The 21,243-nt window shown below is 40.1% G+C and overlaps 1 pseudogene; it reads left to right on the plus strand.

Moving 5' to 3' along the window:
* The first annotated feature begins 1,089 nt into the window (after positions 1-1,089).
* On the plus strand, positions 1,090-20,872 carry LOC140632290 (malate dehydrogenase, mitochondrial-like; annotated as a pseudogene).
* Positions 20,873-21,243: the final 371 nt, after the last annotated feature.

Raw genomic sequence — 21,243 nt, forward strand, 5'->3', positions numbered from 1 at the left:
GTCTGAGAAAGGTGGGTAAGTGAAAATGGCAATGAAAAGCAAAAGCATGAGGATTTGCTTTCATATTCAGGAAATAATTATAATTGTATTATTCTTAAAATGTTAAAAGTAGGGGAACCTACTGGGTGGCTTGGTGGTTTAGCGCCTGCCTTCGGCCCAGGGTATGGTCCTAGAGACCTGGGATCAAGTCCCACGTTGGGCTCCCTGCATGGAGCCTGCTTCTCCCTCTGCCTGTGTCTCTGCCTCTCTCTGTGTCTCTCATGAATAAATGAATAGAATCTTAAAAAAAATGTTAAAAGTAAATACACATACACAATTATGATTTTTAAATAATTTATAATTTTTAGTGAGGAAAGAAAGATGAGCAGAGGCAGAGAACAATGTAAACAAGATGCAAAGGAAAGAAATAGGAAAAAGAAAGACAAAATGAGAAAGCAAACTAAGGACAAATACCTCAGAGTCAAGACAGTAGAGATAGATTAAATGTACTTATTTAAAGACTGACTATCTTGATAGGTGAAAAGAACCACTCAATTTTAAGCTAATGCCATTAAAAAAAAAAAAAAGACACAGAAAAGTGAAATACAACTATTTGGAGAAAAAAATAAATCAGGAAAATATCACGAAAAGAAAACCAGTGCGGCTTTGTCAATATCAACAGCATATAATTTAACCTAAAAAGTTTGATTAAAAATATTACGAACTATAGAGAAGGGTGCTTGGGTGGCTCAGTCGGTTAACTGTCTGACTCCTGATTTTGGTTCAGATCACAATCTCAGGGTTGTGCGATCAAGTCCCACATCAGGCTCTGTGATGAGCATGGAGCCTGCTTAAGTTTCTCTCTCTCCCTCTCCCTCTGCCCACCCCCTGTTTGTGCACTCTCTCTCTTTCTTAAAAAAATAAAAAAGTTTAACAATTTAAGAAACTATAGAAATAAGCAGCAATTAATTAAGATGATATAAAAATCAGGAACATATAGGTATACAACATACACACATAGGTGGAGGTCGTTGGTGTCACCTGCCAGCTGCCAGGCTCCTTTGCCTGCTCTTCGGCTCCCCACCCGCCCCAACCAACCATGCCCCAAGAAAACCAGGCATGACACGGGATGACCTGTTCAATACCAATGCCTCAGTTGTGGCCACCCCGACTGCTGCCTGCGCCCAGCATTGCCCCGAGGCCATGATCTGCGTCATTTCAAATCCTGTCAACTCCACCATCCCAATTGCAACGGAGGTTTTCAAGAAACACGGAGCTTACGACCCCAATAAAATCTTCAGAGTGACGACCCTGGACATTGTCAGGGCGAACACTTTCATTGCAGAACTAAACGGTTTGGATCCCGTGTGAGTCAATGTTCCCGTCATTGGTGGTCATGCCGGGAAGACCATCACCCCCCTGATCTCTCAGTGCACTCCCAAGGTGGACCTTCCCCAGGACCAGCCATCACTGGGCTGATCCAGGAGGCCTGCACGGAGGTGGCCTCCTTTGAAGGCCAAAGCTGGAGCAGGCTCTGCCACCCTGTCCATGGCAGAGCTGGAGCCCAGTTTGTCTTCTCCCTTGTGGATGCAATGAACGGGAAGGAAGGAGATGTTGAATGTTCCTTTGTTAAATCCCAGGAAGCAGACTGTGCCTATTTCTCCACACCGTTACTGCTGGGGGAGAAGGGCATCGAGAAGAATCTAGGCATTGGCAAGATCTCCCCTTTTGAAGAGAAGATGATAGCAGAAGCCATCCCGAGCTGAAGGTCTCCATCAAAAAGGGAGAGGACCTGGAAAAAAAAAATAGGTACTGTATGTTTAGATTTCAGTATTAAAAGTTTCCTTTTCTACTGATAAATCACAAAATAAAGAATCTCAATCCTGGAAAAAAAAAAAAAAAAGGAGAGGAGTTTGTGAAGAACATGAAATGAAAGGGCAGCCAGCTAGCAGTCCGTTTCCCTAACTTATGAAGGCATCATGTCCCTGCAAAGCCATCTCCTGCCCTCATGTTTCTGTTGCGTTAACCACGAGTGTCATGTGAACCTCACTGCCCCTTCCAACCACAGGTCCCTCGATGTGTGCATCAATAAAAGCAGGCTTCCATTTTGTTAAAAAAAAAACAAAACATACACACATACAATCATAGTGGAAGATTTCCCACTGTATTCTCAGAAATTATTGGATAAAAAAGACAAAAAAGTAACATATCATGAACATTTTCTTATATCACTTAGATCTTTAATTTCATTTGTAATGCCTTTATGGTTTTCTTAAATAGATTGACAATGAAATTAAATGACGTCTTTTGTTGGACATTTACCACGATTCCAATTCCTTGCTTTGCAAGCAGCATTGTAATAGATACACATATTGCACTATTTTTAGACTCCTATAGGTTTGAATTTCTATCTGGTATCATTTTCTTTCAGTCTAAAGAACACTGTTGAGCATTTCTTATGGTGCAGGTCTGCTGTTGATAAATTCTTTCAGTTTTTGTTTGTCCAACAATTTTATATTCATTTTTGAAGGATATTTTTCACTGTATATATGTGTCTTGATTTCAGCACTTTAAATACAATATTGTATGGTTTCCTGGCCTTCATTATTTCTAAGAAGTCAATGTTAATTCATGTGTTTCCTTGTATGTGAAGATGTAAAATATTTATTTTTCTTTATGCATTCAAAATTTTTGTTGAAATTTTACCCAACAATTTTACTATGTTGTGCCTAGGGGTGTGTGTGTGTGTGTGTGTGTGTGTGTGTGTGTGTGTGTGTGTTTATCCTGCTTAGGGTTTTCTGAGTCTTCTGAATCTCATAAAAATACATGTTTGTTTGTTTTTTTTTAAACTACACTTGGGAAATGTTGGCTGTTACTCCTTCTAAATATTTTTCTGCCTCATTGTCACCATTTCCCGCCTCTGAGACTCCATTACACATAGTTGGGGCTGATATTATCCTACAGGATCCTTATGCACTGTCACTTTTCCTCAACTCTTTTTTCTCTTTTTTTAATGTTTGGATAATTTCTACTTATCTTTCTTGCTTTGTTTCTTTCTCTTGTCATTTCTAATTTTCTGTTAGAAATGCCCTTTTTTTTTTTTTTTTCCATTTAGGATTCTTTTTTTTTCCACATCTAGAATTTCCAGTTGTGTTTTCTCTATAGTTTCTTTTTTCCTGGACTATGCGCCACAGCTTTCTGATTTCTTTTCATGTCTACGAGGCTTCATTCTCTGCTAGATGTTGTTAATGATGAACTGGAGAGACTCTAGATTTCATTATATTCCTCTGGAGAAAGTAGATTTATGTTCAAGTATACCATTTAATCATTGTTATTCAACTTATATTTGTGTGGGCTTGGTTTATTACAATTTCTTAGGCAGACTTGTGAAAAGCCACACTTTTTCCTAAGTTTGTTGTTTTTGTTTAGCTTGAAAGGACTTACCTTTTAATCTCTGCCCTCTCTATAGGTCTTATCAGGTTTTTGTTTTAAGCTTGGTTAGGGAGACTCTATCGTAGGCTTTCTAGAATAGGTTTCTATTCTTAAGGTTTGGCCTGTTTGGCATATCAGTTGAATACCAGGGTTGTCAACAAGGAGTTAAGGATGCCTCCCCACTCCAGCCAGGCTGGACTTCCATTGTTCCCTCACACTGCTGAACCTTTTTCTGTTCTACTCTCATCTCTGGTCAACTTGCCTTTTGGAAATCCTGTTTTCTTGTCCTGTACAAGTATAGCCCAGGCATAGACATAGAGTTCCAGGGAATTCCCATAGATACTTCTGGGACCTTATCTCTGTACAACTTCCTTCTTTCTCATTCCAAACCACAGACTGTAGATTCTGTAGTGGCCCCAAACTCTATTCTCTACCTCTTCAAGTCATCAAGTTACGTGAACTGTTAGGACTTTTGCTTGCTGCACCATGACCTAAACATGGTTTTCATGCACACCTAGGACACTCATCCTTAAGTGGAACCTGCATCCTCCTGTTTCTTTTTCAGGAATCAGTTCTGTGCTCCCTACTGCCCAGGGCTTTATAAACTTTGTGTTTTCTATATTTATGAATAATGGGAGGGTTAGTTCAGTATCAGTTTCTCCATCATAGCTAAAAGCTAAATCCAGATAATCTATTTTTTATTCTAGAAATTTTACTTCATAGTTTGTATAGATTTTTATTCTCGGGATCCCTGGGTGGCACAGCGGTTTGGCGCCTGCCTTTGGCCCAGGGCGCGATCCTGGAAACCCGGGATCGAATCCCACATCGGGCTCCCGGTGCATGGAGCCTGCTTCTCCCTCTGCCTGTGTCTCTGCCTCTCTCTCTCTCTCTCTCTCTCTCTCTCTGTGACTATCATAAATAAATCAAAATTTAAAAAAAATTAAAAAAAAGATTTTGATTCTCTAGCAAAAATCTCCATCTTCATCTCTATTGTCTTGAACAAATTAATTGCATTTACTGTAAAGACCTCACTACCCAAATCACAATGGGTTTGTTTCTATTTTTTGTATTATTTTTCTTTTAGGTTTTTTGATTAGATAGTCCTGTCTTTTTGTGTGACTAGTAGTGTTTTATTTTGTTTTGTTTTATTGAGGTATATAGGACACACCAAAAAATGGAAAAATCTTTAATTTACAATTTGATAAATTATTACATATGGATAATAAGTGTGGAAATCACCAAGATTAAGATATAGAATGTTTCAGAATCCTGAAAGGCTTGCTTGTACTTTCTTCCAGTCACTAGTTCCTAGAGGAAACCATTATTCTGGTTTCTATGTCTACATATTAGTTTTTAAACTTCATAGAAATGAAATAACATTTTATGTACTCTTCTGTGTCTAACATCATCCACTTTATGATGTCTCAAGGTTCATCCATGTCGTCCTGTGTATCAGTAGTGTGTTTTCTCCCATTTTGTGAATTATTCCATTGACTGAATCTGCCACATGTTATTTACCATTCTATTCTTGATGGACACAGAGGTTGCTTCCAGCTGAGGGTATTGAAGTACAGCTATGATTATTCTTGTTTATGATTTCTGAGACATTTAAGCTCTCGTTTCTATTGGGTTGAGAGTAGTGCACATAGAGTTTAGTTTTATAAGATATTTCCAAATAATCTACCAAATATTTTGTTCTTATCTCAGTGGAACTGCTCTTTGGAAGCTTTCCAATAACCTTGCCAGGTGTAAGGGCTGCCTGACTCTCACTCACAGATATTCAGGGCATCCCCAGATATAAGATATTCTAGTTTTTCAACCTCCTTTCCAATACCTGATATTATCAGTTCTAATTTTGCCACTCTCATGGGTATGTAATAGTATTTCATAACGGTTTTATTTGCCATCTCTCTAATGACTAATGATATTGAGTATACTCTTTTATGTTCATTCATTCTATTTATTTTATAAATATATAATGAAAGTAATGATGATGTAAACTGATACTAACTTTTTTCTGAAGAGGGTTCTTTTTCCTTCACAGGGAAGGTAGAATGGACTTTGAAGTGATAATGTCTCTTACAGATGTTGGGGGGCTCCTCTGACTGTAATCCTATGATGCAGAGAAGTGTACATCTTCCCCTAGGCTTTCCTTTCCTTAGTTTGTTGGAGACCTCCTCACAGATCTCTAGCTCTTAGAATCCTATCACCCCTCTAGGTGCTCCTCAGTGGCAAAATTTCACTTATATGTATGATACTTTTAAAAAGAGATATCTATTGCCTTTACTTATAATTAAATAAACTAAAAAGAGGGCAACCTGGGTGGTTCAGTGGTTGAATATCTGCCTTTGGCTCAGGTTATGATCCCAGGGTCCTGGGATCGAGCCCCACGTAGGGCTCCCTGCAGGGAGCCTGCCGTCCCTCTGCCTGTGTCTCTGCATCTCTCTCTCTCTCTGTCTCTTATGAATAAATAAATAAAATCTTTAAAAAAAAGAGTCATGAGACAAGCTCCATTATTTGCTTTGAAAATTTACATTTGGTGTGTCAACTCACTTTGAAATTTTATATCCATGGTACTATGGGAGGCTGATCAATTGTCCTGCAAACGTGTCCACATCTCCAGACCATGGTTGGTTATTACTGTCGCAAAAGGAAACTAGTATGGCTCTCTTGGTGCCTCAGGCAAAATTTCAAATTTTGCATTGTTACTGGAGCCCGAAATGCCCATAGAAGACTGGATTATTTGATTAGCTGGATTAATAGCACGTGCTGCTTCTAACTACAGGACAGACATGAAGTACTTAGGAAGGCTCCTAAATTCTAAGTTCTACACCCCCCGTGGGCCATGCTGGCACGGGTTAGCCTTTGGTTTTATTATACCTGGTGGCAAATACCAGCTCTCCCGGTTTCATTAGCCAAGTGACTTTGGGGATGTTACCGCACCCATTCTTATTTATCTATAGAAAAAGGGATAGCAATAATCTACCTTTCCAGATTTGTCTGAGGACAGAAGTTAGCTAAAATTTGAAAACCTTTTAGTCAGTACCTGCCATGTAGCAACTGATTTTAAAAGCCATTGAACAATTAATAGTTAACAAATAATAAATACTTTTGACTGGTGACAAAATTGGTGATATTTGGATTCATGCTGAATTCAATTTGGAAGTGTTTATTGAGCATTTACTCAATGCTCAGAATAATCTTAGGTGCTAAGGAGCATTTAAAAATACTAACCCATAATGTGGTTACAAAAGCGCACCTTACCCTGACCAGCCCAGGATGTCAAGATGTCTCCCTGATTCCAGAAGACAGTGTCTTTGCAGAAGGTAGTCAGCTTTGAAATGTCAGTTTCCTCTTTGGTAAAAATAACTGCTCATCCAATATAAAATATATTTAGTAGGGCTATTGATGAATAAATCATAAAAGATACACACTTGAAAGGTTAATATTGACATCCTGTAAGACATAACTTTATGTGCAGCACAACTATTGATCAGGCTGTGGTGATAGGCTGGAATGTTCCAGTGCGGATTATTTACAGAAGGGGCAAAGCCCGTGCTCAGAGGAACTGGGCTCTTTAAGAAGGTGAAACTGTTTAAGCCAGATTTTGGAATTTCCAGTCTAGCCCATCAGCTGATTAGTTTGTCTCTTGCAGCTATGATAACGAAAGCTACTCCCTGTGTCTAAGAAGAGATATCTGATGTACTTTGGGTAATTGTGACCCTCCCATTTACCCAGGTAAAGGAGTCAAGAGGAAGTTGCCATGGGCATGAAAAACGCTCTTGAAGAAAGAATCTTGTGTTTGACTTGTTTAACCCACAAAAAACTAAGAAAAGCTTTTTGGTGATATATTGAGCCTTTACTAATTCCTCTCTGACTAATAGACATCAATGAGATTATTTTAAGAAAATAAGTCAACTAGGAGTAATGTTTCTTTCAATAATAAATTATTGGACCATAAATCAGTGAATGGCCAATAATTATCCCAGTAGAGGGTACAATGAGTATATTCGGCTTAGAGAGCTGAATGTACAGAGTACTTTTCATTTATTTTTTCTAACTGCTACATATCAAAAGAATGATTAAGGAACCACTGGCTAGATCTGGCTATTTCTGGCATAATTATGTAAATAAAAAGAAAAAATGTTATTGTATATACACACATATATAAGCATATGCTACTACTATACCCCCCAATTTTTTTTATTTTACCCTCCAAAAATTTAATAATCAAATTTGTTTCTCTAACTTTTTGTTTCAAAATCATTTCAAACTTATATAAATGTTGCCAAAACAGTACAAAGAATTCTTGTACAAACTTTACCCAGATTCTGAAAATGTCAATAGTATAATTATCATAATGAAGAAATTAATGTTGATACAATATTATTACCTAAACTATAGATCTTATTAAAATTTCATCAATTGGCCCACTAATGTCCATTTTCTGGTCCAGGATCCAAGCCAGCATCACACATGACATTTAATTATGTCTCCTTAACAACCATTAATCTGAAACAGCTCCTCAGTGTTTGTCTTTCATGACTTGATGATTTAAAGAGTACTGGCCAGCTGTTTTATAGATTGTCCTTCAATTTGAGTTTGTTTGATATTTCTTTGATTCAATTGAAGTTATGTATTTTGGGCAAGGAAACAAAAAAGGGATGTCGTGTCCTTCCCAGTGCATAATTCAGAAGTTTTATCTCTTTCTCTTCTTTACCAATTCTTAGCAGTCAATTTGTCGCACAACTGACTGGTAATACTGACTTTGATCACTTTGTTAAAATGATGTAGCCAATTATCTCACTTTTTCTTTTCTCTTTCTTTCTTCTTCTTTTTTTTTTTTTTTTTTTTTTTTAGTCCTCTGGGGGAATTTCCTTCAAGAGTGCTTAAAATTCCTGTTTGTCAGCCCACCTTTGTCCCCATCCCTAGTCTTAGTATTCATTGATGATACTTACCTGAAACGATCATTACTGTGGTGATTTTCTATTTCCATCATTCCTTTTATGTTTATTGCCTGGAATTCAACTGTAGGAAAAAAATATCCCCTTCTTCCCATTTTTAAAAATTTGTTCAACTAATTATTAATAATAATATGGACTAGTGACTTCTTATTTTACTCGCTATGTTGTCAATGAGTTTCTGATTTATCCTTTCAGACTTTCCCATGCTTACCACGTATATTTTGTTATTTTCTCTGACAGCTTACTCAGAAGCTATCACAATATAGAAATTCTTTGGATCTGAATCCTGATACAAAGAAACACTTTGTGTAGCAGACATTCTTGTGTATGGCTGTTAAGTATGGATCTAATTTGACCTATTGTGGATGGGCTACACAGCTGTCCCGGTGCCATGTATTACAAGTCCAAGTTGGCCCCATTGATTTGAGGTACCAGCTTTAGCACATACCTCAGCTACCCCCTCCCAGTGTCACACTCCCTAACTTGCAAGCATTAGTCTACTACCTTCAAATTCTGGATTTCTAATATTTCATTCTTAAGAAAACTTTCTATGCTTCCAACTCTCACTTAAATAGTCCCTTAGTTCTCATCTGACCTCATCAAAACTTCAGGTTCCAATTAACAAATCCTACCCCTCTCTCATAATCCCTTACTTCTGTTTCCATTCTCTCCTCATCCAGGTAAGAGTCTGTCACCTACTATATCAGTGTTTGGGAATCTCAGAAGCTTACAGGAGCAGGCAAGAGACATTAATGATGGAAATTGGCAAACACAGCACATAAAGAACATGCAGGGGTGTGACGAACCAAATGGACTGTGCTCCATCTGAAAGCATTCAAATGCCTTGTTTTAATACAATGAGTGAACCCCCACCCCCACAATTGGTCTCCAGGTGAACTTTGTCCACTTGTCTCTCCCCTTATTTCTATTTATTGCTATCCTCTAAAACCTCAACTTTTGTTGAACCCACTGTCTGCTTTCCCCATCTCTGCACCCAGGTTACTTCACATTGCAAAAGGAAAAAAAAAAAATGTACTGTAGGGCTGCCCAGCTTCACTTTCAATTCCCTGTCACATCCTGAAGTGGGCGTTCCACACCCTTCAGCCACTCTTCCACATTTCCTAGAAAGCTTTCTATTCCTCTCTCAGACACGACTATTTCATACTTTCTCTTCTTCATGTGCCTTCTTATTAGAATGCTTTTAGCTGTAGTAATAGAGTTGCCAACTAAAATGACTTCTATATCTAAGAAATCCACTCTCTAACTTTATTTATCCTGTTTATTTCTTCCTTAGCAATCATTACAATCTGCAATCATTTGGGGTTTTGTATACTGTTTCATTTTTTTAATGTCCCTCAACCAAAACATAAACTCTCTGGGGACAAAGACCCTATGTCTTAGTATTCACCAAGTTCTCCAGGATCTGTAACAACATTAGGTCCTCAATACATTAGGTCCTCAATAAAACTTGTTAAATGGAGGGATTAATCGGGGCAAAGGTTCAGCACATGTGCAATTCCAAGAAATCCAGGACAAAGAGTTGCTGCAGGTAAAGTCTAGAGCAGAGCTTGGCAAACTTTTCCATAAAAGGCCAGAAAATAAATATGTTCAGCATCACAGGCTGTACAGTCTCTGTCATAACTATTCATTTCTGTTACGATACCAGGAAAGCAGCCCTGGGTAGTACATAATGAATGGAGGTGGCTGGATTTGGACCACAGTCATTGTTTGCAGACCCCTGGTCTAGATGAACATATCTTTGCACAAACCAGAATCCCCCCACTGCTACTTGTGGGTGCTCAGTAAACTATATATGAAAGTACATGTTCACATCTTTATTATTTCCTGAAAGGTAGCACATCAGAGTGGTTGAGAGTATGGACTCTAGAGCCAGATTACTTGGTTCAAGTCCAGGTCAGCCACTTATGTGATTTGTGACCATGAACAAGTCATGCCTCTCTGCACTTCTGTTTTCTCATCCTTAAAACAGAGATAATTACAGTGTCCATGTCATAGGGGTGTATGAGGATTAAATGAGGTAATCTTCATGAAACACTTAGAGCAGAGCTTGGCACGCAGGAAGTGCTTGACGTCTGTGTTGAGTAAATGTGGAGTAAGTCTTTGGTTAGTACTTTGCATATCTTGTCCCATTCTTTTCTCACAGAAGCTCAGAGAGGTCATATGTGTATTTTAAAGCCATGAAAAGGGATCCCTGGGTGGCGCAGCGGTTTGGCGCCTGCCTTTGGCCCAGGGTGCGATCCTGGAGACCCGGGATCGAAGCCCACGTCGGGCTCCCGGTGCATGGAGCCTGCTTCTCCCTCTGCCTATGTCTCTGCCTCTCATTCTCTCTCTCTCTCTCTGTGTGACTATCATAGATAAATTAAAAAAAAAATTTAAAGCCATGGAAAATGGGATTCAAAGAAACTAAGTAAGATTCCTATGGTCACACAGCTAGTAAGTGTTAGTAGTAGGGCCGAAGAAATACATTTAGAGATTAAGAGATCTGTGAAGAGATTAGAATGTTTTTCTCCTACTCAATATGAATTAAAAATAAAAGTAACTGATATGGATTCGCTTCTATGCTAGTTTTAAAAGACGGCCGCCAATCCTGTGACGTGTTTCTCCTCAAAAGCAATCCCTTTCTCTTGAAGCTGTGTGGATTTGAGACTGCTCTCACCAAGAGAGTTTGATGAAAGTGACACTATGTGACTTTCTTTCTTTCTTTTTTTTTTTTTTTTTTTTTACTATGTGACTTTCAAGGTTACATCATAAAGGGCCACTCAGCTTTGGAAGTGAGAGGAAGACAATCTCCTAGAACTCTTAGCTGTCATTTAAAAAGTCAAATTACCCTGAGGTTGCCATGTTGTGAGGAAGCCCAAGCCACATGGAGAATCCATTCATAGGTTCTCAAGTTTATAGTTCTATTTGAGCCTAGTCTTGAAGTCATCCCAGCCCAGGAGCCATACAAATGAGTGAAAGTCTTCACAAGAATCCAGCCTCTGGCCATGGAGTAACTCACAGACATTTAATTCTTCCTTTCTGAGACTCTAGATATCATCCATCCCCACTGTGGTCACCACAGAATCCTGAGCAAAAGAGTTGGTGTTTCATGCAACTAAGTTTTGGGGTGCTTTGTTAGCACAGAGATAAACAGGACATTTTTCCAGATTTTCCTAAACTACAATATAGTTCAGCTCATTAATGCTGGTCTTCCTTCATTCCTTAGTGGTCTTCCTTTGTACCTAAACTCTTCTGAGTCATCAAGCATTAGAAGGACTTAAGATTTAAACGCAGAAAGTCTTCTTTGAAGCAGGGCTGCTGACCCCCATGCTCTAATAGCAGATCACAAGCAAATCATTTCATGGGGGACGGGGGGTTAGTTCTCTCTAAAATAGTGAGCAAAAACCTGTTTTGCAAGATTGCCATGAGAATCAAATGATGCCAGGGGTGTTAAACTGCTTTAAAGGAATTTGGACTGAGGCAGAGGGTAGTTTGAATCCCCCAGACTTCCAGCCCAAACAAATCAATAGTGTTGATGCCACAGCCATCAAAAGAGCAAGCACACTTCTCATCATTCACTGGGGGCTCCTAAAGGGTCTGTGTGTGTGCACGTGTGTGTAATTTAATAGTGGGCCAGCCTGGTGATTTTGAAACAACTCGAGTGTCTGACATGAAAGCGAGTGACAGTACTTGGAACGAAGGCCATGAAATGCAAGTATATTGCAAATCACTCAGTTGTGCTGTCGGGGGAATCATAGTCACCATATATATTTTCTTAAATGTAGCTTCCCAGCAAACCTTTCATAAAATTCATGACTATGACTGACCTCTGCTACATGCTTGCCTCCACAGCTTCCCCTATAACCCAGGCTTATAATGCATTGGTGGCAAATCACTGGTGATTGGCTGCTGAACAGCCATTCCCAGTGCCCTTCTCCCTTTCTTCCTCTTTCTATGGTGTCCTGAAGACCATTATTTGCCAACCAGGTTTCCACACAGCTAGGGGTAGCCCGTGTCCATGAGGAACAAGCAAAAGTCTTCTGGGAAAAGTCTTTTCATAAAATATTTCTCTTTCCTGATATAAGGACACATAATATTGGCACAGCTTTCCCCACTTAATCTTTCTATTGCCTTGGCTGTGTAATGGATGGAGTGATGGCAACCATCTTGTGACAATGAGGACAACTTCAAAAGAGGCACCTACTCTGAAATCTTTGAACCAACAACAACCTCTCTCTGTAAGGAAAATAGGTCCAAGTTTGTGTAAATCACTGAAGTTGTATTTTCTTTTACTTTGCAGATGCAGTCAATCCAGACATGACTTGTGCCATGTGTAGTTGAACACTTTCCACAAAGGACTAGGTAATAAATACTATTATATAATGCATGTATATATTCACATCTATAGTAACCATCGCTATGCCATGTGGGCAGGTAACTTCTACTTTCCTATCCTTTATGAAGATGGTGGAAACAAAACTTCTTGAGTGTGAAGTCACTTAGAGGCCACACACTTCTCTTTCCCTCGACTGGTCCATGACTTCAGAGACACTCCTTCCACTTCTCCCTGTACTTTGTCACTCTGCTGGTTCAGGTCACGATCTTCTGCCTAGAACACTGTCACAGCCTCCCTGATTTTCTTTAGTCTTCCACTGTGGTGTCTCCCATTCTCTATTCTTGAGGCATCAAGGTCTTTCTAGAAGCAATGACTATTCATGTATTTCTGTGAATGCAGCATTCCAGTGCTCCTTTGTGAAAGTCTAAACTTCACTCTCCTGAGAAAACCTTCTATGACTTGGCCTTTATGTCCCCCTCCTGTGTTTCCTACAGCCAGTTCTTCTCTACTGCCCCCTTCTACAATGTCCTCAGCTCCTCAGCTTCAGCCAGGCTGAACTGAAAAATCTCCTCTCACGCTATTTGAATCTCTCTGCCTGGGTCACTCCCTCTTCCCCCAGACCTCTCAGATGTAGGTACATATCCATGCTCCACTCTAGATTTGTTGTTCCTGTCATGTGCCCCCACAGTGATATACCCAATAGCTGGAGAAGCAAATATTCAAGATAAACAAATATTTTCCTACTAGATGGTAAATCTGTCTGAGAGTGAGGCTGGGGTTTGTCTTGCTCACTGTTGCAGAGTCAATGCCTAGAGAAGTACCTGGCATGTAGGTTTTGAGGGAGAAAAAAGGAAGGAATAGAAGGAAGGAAAGTAGGAGAGAAGAAAGGAAGGAAAAAATGAAGCAAACAAATGAACAAAAAGAAGGATATTTGTCTTTATAACTTGGCCTTACTCAATTCAGTGGTTTCTGTGATAGACTATTTCAAGCTCAGAAGGAAGACAGGGAGATTTTCAGTTACAATTTGGAGTACTCGTTGACTGGCTGACCCCAATCCCCATTTCCAACCTCCTTTTCTTTATCTACTTTCCAGGCAGGCCTGGTCATGGGTGAAAGTGTTGGCCAATGGGACACAAGCACAACTGTGTTGTGAGATTTCCAGGAAAGCTTTGCTTTGTTGTTTGAGGCAATACCCTTGCTTCCTTATTCCTGTCCCTTTGTTTCTGCTCTAATGTAGACTTGATGGCTAGAGCTACAGCCTCAGCCTCACTCTACCCAGGTGATGGTGAGCTTTTCTCTGCATTGATCTCTGTCTGGATTCAGTCCCCAGTTTATAATGTGGTCATGACCTGGAGTGTTTTGCAATGATATTCCTTCATGGGAAAAGCCAAAAGTAGGCGTTCACAGAATAATAGGCCAGCAAAGGACCACCGTGTAAATGTAAAAGTCAAGAACCAAACTTGACAAAACAGATCATGAGTACTAATTGCATTCAGGGAAGAAAAAATTAACATGAGCTATGTAAGACAGGGGAGGAGGTGACGGTGATGCCCGGTTTGGGCAGAGCCTTTAGGACACTTACATTCATAGAGCTTACTATGTGTTCAGCTCAGTCCTAAATATTTCACTACACAAGCTCGTTTAATCCTCACATATCCCAAGGGAAGCACTATTTTTGTGCTCACTTTGCAGATGAGGAAACAAGCTCAGAAACAGTAAGGAACTCACTCAATATCACAGAGTCAGTATTTGAACCCAGATCCATCTGACGCCAAAGCTTTTACCCCACTCCAGAACATGTGATTGGGAAGGCCTAACACATAGTAACTGCTCTGTCAGTATTCGATGAATGAATGAATGAATGAATGAATGAATGAAGCAACGATGTGAGGATGACAAGGCTCATACATCTTGGATTTGGATTATACATCCACAGTGGAGCAGGAAGCTTAAATGGAGGAGGTGTTTGTACAACCAACCACTGAATCACTGATATTTATTGAGTGCTTACTACGTGCAAAGTGCCTTAACACTTCATGACAATCCTCTTGAAGTTGACAGCAATATACTGAGCACTAAGACACTCTGCCTGGCTCTGCCCTGGGCCCTCAGGATGGCAAATTACTTGCAAGCATTCACAGCCCAAATGCAGTGAAAAGACCTGCAATGTTCTTCACGCCATAAATAGGGTTATCTCGAGCGTTAATTTACCTACTCTCCACTCACCCTCTACAACCATCAGGAGCTAGATTTCTTTGTCTCTGGGGATTTGGGAGTGATCAACAGGCTTGGATACTGTGGGAATCCACCCCCTCCTCCAGTTCTCACAAACTCCTCATAATAGGCTCCCATATAGTGTGAACAATTTACAATATAATGAATTTGTTTTATTCTGGTTCACCCTGGGCACCACAGCCCCTGCCTGCCTCCCTGTTGTTTTATTTATTCCTCGGCCATTCTCATTCTCATAGCTATTCCCTTTAGCTCTCCTTTTCTGTAAGGTCATTCTAAGGACAGGATGTTGCAATGGCCAAGATGAGTTGTGAACACGTGCAAGTCAGGTGTGTGCTGGTGATTCTCTCTCTTCTTTTGGGCTCTCTGAAATCTAGCCCATAAAGAAAAATATCACATGCTTAAGATTTAGGACCCAAATTCCGATTTTGAGGTCGGTGTCATTCAGATGAATGCCCCTGAGCAAGGCACAACAGAACAGTTACTAAGAGAGATAAGGTGATTCAGTGTCATACCTTAGTGAGCTGTAACTCACAAGGGGTGGGGGGAGACATTTTTGTAACCACTAAAATGTGTAAGGCCAGCCTCAGCCCTATATATTGCTGTTTTCCACAATGGTTGTTTCCTGGAAAATCCATCTCTTTCACCACAGGGTGCCAGGGGCATTGAAAATTAGTCAGTTTGCTCTACTGGCCTTGTTAACACTTGTGGCAGGACATTAATACAGGATAATAGTAATCACATTGGTGTTAAGTATCTGCAGTGTTAGGGCAATAGCTTTGAATCTCAACCCACTACTTCTGATTAATAGAGATACTGATGGTGGTACCAGGAAGATGGACTCCCTAGCCTTCTTGTCCAGACAGTATAAACACTCCAGAGTTAATGCTTCATTTATATGTGAATACAATCAAGATTGGTTTCTAATTATTTCTGGCACGTGCTCTTTGATGCTAGAACCTTTAAGTCACAGTGGTCAAAGGGTAATGCATCATAACAGGTTACAACATCCCCAAGGATTTCTTGATTGACATAAAAATGTTGTTTTTTTCCTCCAACTGATTGACATTATGGCAGGTGTGATGTGATGGCCAAGCTTTTAGCTGTCCATTAAAAGATATTAAATCGAGGGGATGTGGCTTCAATAATTAGCTTCCACATTGGCAAATGAGACCAGCTGGACTGTGGTTAGAGCTTTGGGGGGCTAGGGTACCTCAGGGATGTTGAAATAATTTTTCAGTTGAGTCAGAACAAACTACTTGAAAAATTTATTTCCAAATTTCTGGAGTGAGTATCTCTCTCTCTCTCTCTCTCTCTCCCTCTCTCTCTTGGTCCTAGAGGGACATAAATGGAAACCAAAGGTTTACAGTGAAGCAACAAGATAAACTCCAGCTAGAAGTAGGAAATCTGACAATGAGAAGAGTTTGTCTTTGCAAAAACGTTGTGCAAATAGGTAGGGAAATGTGTTTATTTTCAAAAATTGGACCATATGTTTCAAACATCCATTGGAAAAAGGAGCAGATGTGTCTCAAGAACTACGACACACTGTAACCAAATGAGTATGTTTGGGAAGGGTTGCAGAAGGACATCCCACTATGTTCTAAAATTTGGTGTGCCAGGAGGACAAGATTTCCTTGACCTTCTGTAACTAATCTCCCATAGTCCTGCTACTTGCGCCATAATGCTGCTTTGGTTTTACCAGAGGGTCCTCAAATACATATTTATTCATTGGAGTGTTTGAATTTTTGAAGGCAAGAAATCCATAGATTTATATCTTGCTCTCCCTTCAGGATTCCTGGGGAACAAAGACCTGGATTTTCCCCATGCCTGTGATTCAGGAGTCAATAGGAGGAAGGATGTATTACTAGATAAAGATGATTCTAAAATCCTAGAAAGGTAAACCACCGTGTTGTTGCTTAAAAATAAAACCCAGGCACACCTACTCAATGTGTTTGGTTGAGTTAACAGCTCTTCATCTTCTGGCCTTCAAGTTCACCACTCAACTAAACCAAACAAAAATTCAGTGTCTGCTATGCAGACTGATGCCAGAATCCAAAGAAAATCAGCTTTTTGAGGAGCTCACTTTGTAATGAGGGAATAGGACATAATACATATGCCAAATAACAAATCCGTAGTGCTAAAGCACTTGGAAACTGCCCTCACCAAATAGTGCAGAAGTACAAAAACCAATTCATTTGCCTGGGAAGGGAGAAATGATGTAGAGTGTCAACAAAGGCTTAAACGGAAGAGTTGATATTTAAGCTGAGCTTGAGAAATGAGTACTGTGGTGGAAGACAGAGTGGCTCGGGTGGGAAAGGGGCTTTCCGGGGCAGCAGTGTGCTTAAGGGAGGGTGTCACATGATTTCCACCCATCTTCACGTGATCTCCACCCATGATCTCACATGAACTCCCAGCAAGGCAGAGCAGCAAGGCCTTCCAGGGGATATTTATTTACTCAGGAATTGTGTATTGAGGATCTTCTCTACTCCAAGGACTGGACTATGTAATAAACATTATGATGATGAGGATAGGATATTAAGGTTAGCCTTTTTTATTTTTTTATTCTTCCTTTTTCACCTGCTGTGAATGCAACACTATTATAGAAACTCACTACTATATAATTTATTATATATCACATATATTATCCAATCATATTAAATACATTATACATAATATAGAAACTATTATATATAATATATAAGAAAGTAACTTATAAGAAAATAAGTTAAAGAAATCTGTATTCACAGTAATTTTTGTTTCTGTTGCCTGGTGGAAGAGGTGGGGAAAGGAAAGGATTGAGGTCTCTTGAAAGCAATTATAAATATATGCTATATATGCATTATATCATATAGATAATATGTATACTATATATTCACATAACATGACTTATGTATATAATATAGTATATATAATTATGCTTATATAATATATATTTGTGTAATTATGTAATTATATTTACCCAATTTTATATATACCCAAACCCTAACTTTTTTAGTAGTAATAAAGTTCTTGTGCCATGTCACAGTTGGCCATCCCCCCAAGCTTACTTTTATAAGATCACTGCTAAGCATTGATTTGAGATCAGAGGAGAGAGGGAAGGTCAGAGGAGAGAGGAGCAGTAGAGAGGAGGAAAGACGGATGTGAAGATTGGCACTAGATACTCAAGGCCTTTCAATGCCATTACCTGTTGGAAATAATGCAGCATCATAAATACTTAAGCTTGAGGTGACATAATCAAGTAAGTCAACTAAGTCAAGCAACTTACAACTAAGTATTAGAAATAGAATATTGTCAGCAGATGGCCTAAAGCAGGAAGGTAGGGGGCTGGTTCAGGCAGTTCAGGCATAAAATGTGAGGTATGATATTTTGAGGACCCCAGCTATACCAGTGGCTGTGAGAATTGATGAGAGGGTCAAAATGGAGAAATACTCATGGACTGGGAGCTGGTTAGAAGTGTCAGGTGTTAGCACAGAAGAAAGACACTGAGATTTGTGTGAAGGTTTTCCTCTTAAGCACGGTTGTGAATGTTGTGCTATTTCTGACTTAGGACATCCAAGAAGAAAAGAGAAATGGGAGGAGGTAACACCATGTACAGTTCTGGGCAAGAGGAGTATGAAATGTCTGTGGCTGTCCAGGAGGAACCACTAGATTTTAAAACAAAGGGATCTCTGGGTGGCACAGCGGTTTGGCGCCTGCCTTTGGCCCAGGGCGCGATCCTGGAGACACGGGATCGAATCCCACATCGGGCTCCCGGTGCATGGAGCCTGCTTCTCCCTCTGCCTGTGTCTCTGCCTCTCTCTCTCTCTCTCTCTCTCTGTGACTATCATAAATAAATAAATTTTTAAAAAATCTTAAAAAAAAGATTTTAAAACAAAGGTAGGAAAAATAATAACATAAAATAAAATAAAACAAAACAAAATAAAACAAAGGTAGGGAAAGGGTAGGAGGAGAAAAGCCATGGAGGAAAAGACACACAGTCAGAAAGCCAGGAGGAGCTAAGGGAAGGGAACCCATATTCATCTAGTATGTTTCAAATCAGACACCACTAGGACCTTAACCTGTGTGATGGAATGTAGTCCTCACATAAGCCTAAAAATAATCTTATCCCACTTTATATAGGCAGTTAAGATGTTTTGAAATATGAACTGACGTTTTTCCTGCAGTCTCTTTGTACCTATCAGTCTTTTCCCATGTGGCAAGTTAATTAATCCATAGGATGAATATTACAAAAGAAAGTAGGAGAAAAGGCATTTTGATTTTAAAGAGCCTAGGGCTTTAATTTTCAAAAGTAAATACCTTTAGAAGAGAATTTGAAAACCAAAAGAGTTGTGTCTCAGATTTATCGTTAGAGCCCTGGGAAGCAGAAAGGCCGGGCACAGGGGCTGTCCAGCAGGATGGGCCACAGCAGACTCACAGAGTTCCTCCTGTCTCAGCAAGAAGCAAGAGCAGAGGAAGGATGCAAGTTGAGAGTGGCAGGAAAGTGGGGAAAGGCCTTAAGGAGCCCCAAATGTCTTCCAGACCAATAGAGATGGGGATCAGCAGAGTGACCCCTGTATACTCACAAAGGGCATGAAACTAGCTCAGGTAGGGGTGAGCCTGATGAGGCTTTGGGTTCAGGAATGAGCTCTGGCACAGGGCAACCTGCAGGGACAGACAGAAAGGACCAGATGGGAATGGGCATCTCACAGGTGGGTCCTGACTAATCCAGGATCAGAAATCCTCAACCCAAATCTTAGAACTGTATTGAGTCCTTGAGACAAAGCAAGAATTTAGGGAAAAGAAAAAGGAAACCCTTGAAATGATGGAAATTGCCTCTTTGCCCCTAGCTAAATGGCAAGATCTAAACATTGGAGAAAAGTAAAGGAAATTCTGTTGCTTGCACTGCTGAATTTGTGGTCCAACATTCATAACTACAGTAATCAGTAAAATTGTATTTAGGAAAAAGGTTGAGGTGACCTCCAAAGGCCATGCAGGTAGACAATGATGGAGCTTGTATATAAGCTTGGGTTTGCGGCTCCAAGATCCTTGCTCCTGCTACAATTCCATTTGTAATGCGTATTCCCATTTTCAAGAGTCAAGATCATAATGATCAGCCATGTCAGGTTTTGAGGTCTGGGCAGGAGGAGGTCCCTAACCTTTCATGCTTTTGTTTCTCTGTAGTGGTGAGGGCAGATGATGGACTAAGTCAGCTGAAGACCAGACTCGGATCTTCGTCTGTAAACCTCCCATTGACCCATCTACTTCAAGAAGCCAGCAATGAAGCCACTACATCCTCTGACACATGAAGGTAGGAGTCGGAGTTGGGAAAGAACATAACTTTAGGAGGGAAAAGGTCAGTTAATTTTAGAGTTGTTTTTGTTGTTGTTGCCAAGTACAGGAGGTCTGTTGAAGTGGGGAAAGAAAAGCGTTGAGATCCTGTAAGGCAGTAATGGCATGAAAATGTACTATATGCCAGGGAGTGTCTATTAGTGCTTTGAAGGTGTGACCCATGGGCTAATATCATGAATGATATTCACCTGGAAGCTTGCTAGTTCTTAAGCTTTCCCCTCCCCATATCAACTAAATCAGAATCTCCAGACATGGGAGATTCTGGGCCTGGAGAATGTGTTTTGTAAGCCCCTCCACTGGCTATCACGTACACTGAACTTCATGAAGGGCTGCTATAGAAATATGGAAAGCAATGACCTGAGATGAGGAAATGGGTGATGGAGAAATATAGGCTCAAGTGAGACTGGAAATCCTAAGTATGTAAACGATCCCATCGCCATGGTTATCAGATTCTCAACGTGTGCTCTTGGCTGCTAGCTTGGAAATAGATTCAAAGAGAAAGGACCGGTGTGTTGACCCAGAATACATGAAAATTGCAGGTTACTTGAGCAAAAAGGTCAAGGAGAAGATGGAACTGAGGAGTCAAAGAGACTGTAGTTGATCTGATTAAGCCACATTAACCACACAGGTAGAGTGGAAATAATCCCAGGATGAAGACAACCGGTGGGGAGCCTTATCTGAGGATGCCATGATGTCTAAATAGTTACTTTCGTGCAGGGCGTGCCAGGAGAGGTGAAGGAGGTGGTCAGATAAAGGTGTGGTGGTACAAGGAGGTGGCTGACATGGAATGGAAATAAAAGGCAATGGAGCTTTTTCATCTGATTGATCCCGTGCCCTTTCTGATATCCCAAGCAGGCCCGTCATCAGCCATGTGGGGACAAATTACTTGGGGGAAAAAAAAACAGAAAAATAATTCCCTTTCTATAGCCTCTTGACTGGTTTTATGTCCCATCTCCCCTTGCCTTCCTGGGA

Source organism: Canis lupus, chromosome 4, assembly GCF_048164855.1.
Source record: "Canis lupus baileyi chromosome 4, mCanLup2.hap1, whole genome shotgun sequence".
In the NCBI taxonomy this organism is placed as follows: domain Eukaryota; kingdom Metazoa; phylum Chordata; class Mammalia; order Carnivora; family Canidae; genus Canis; species Canis lupus.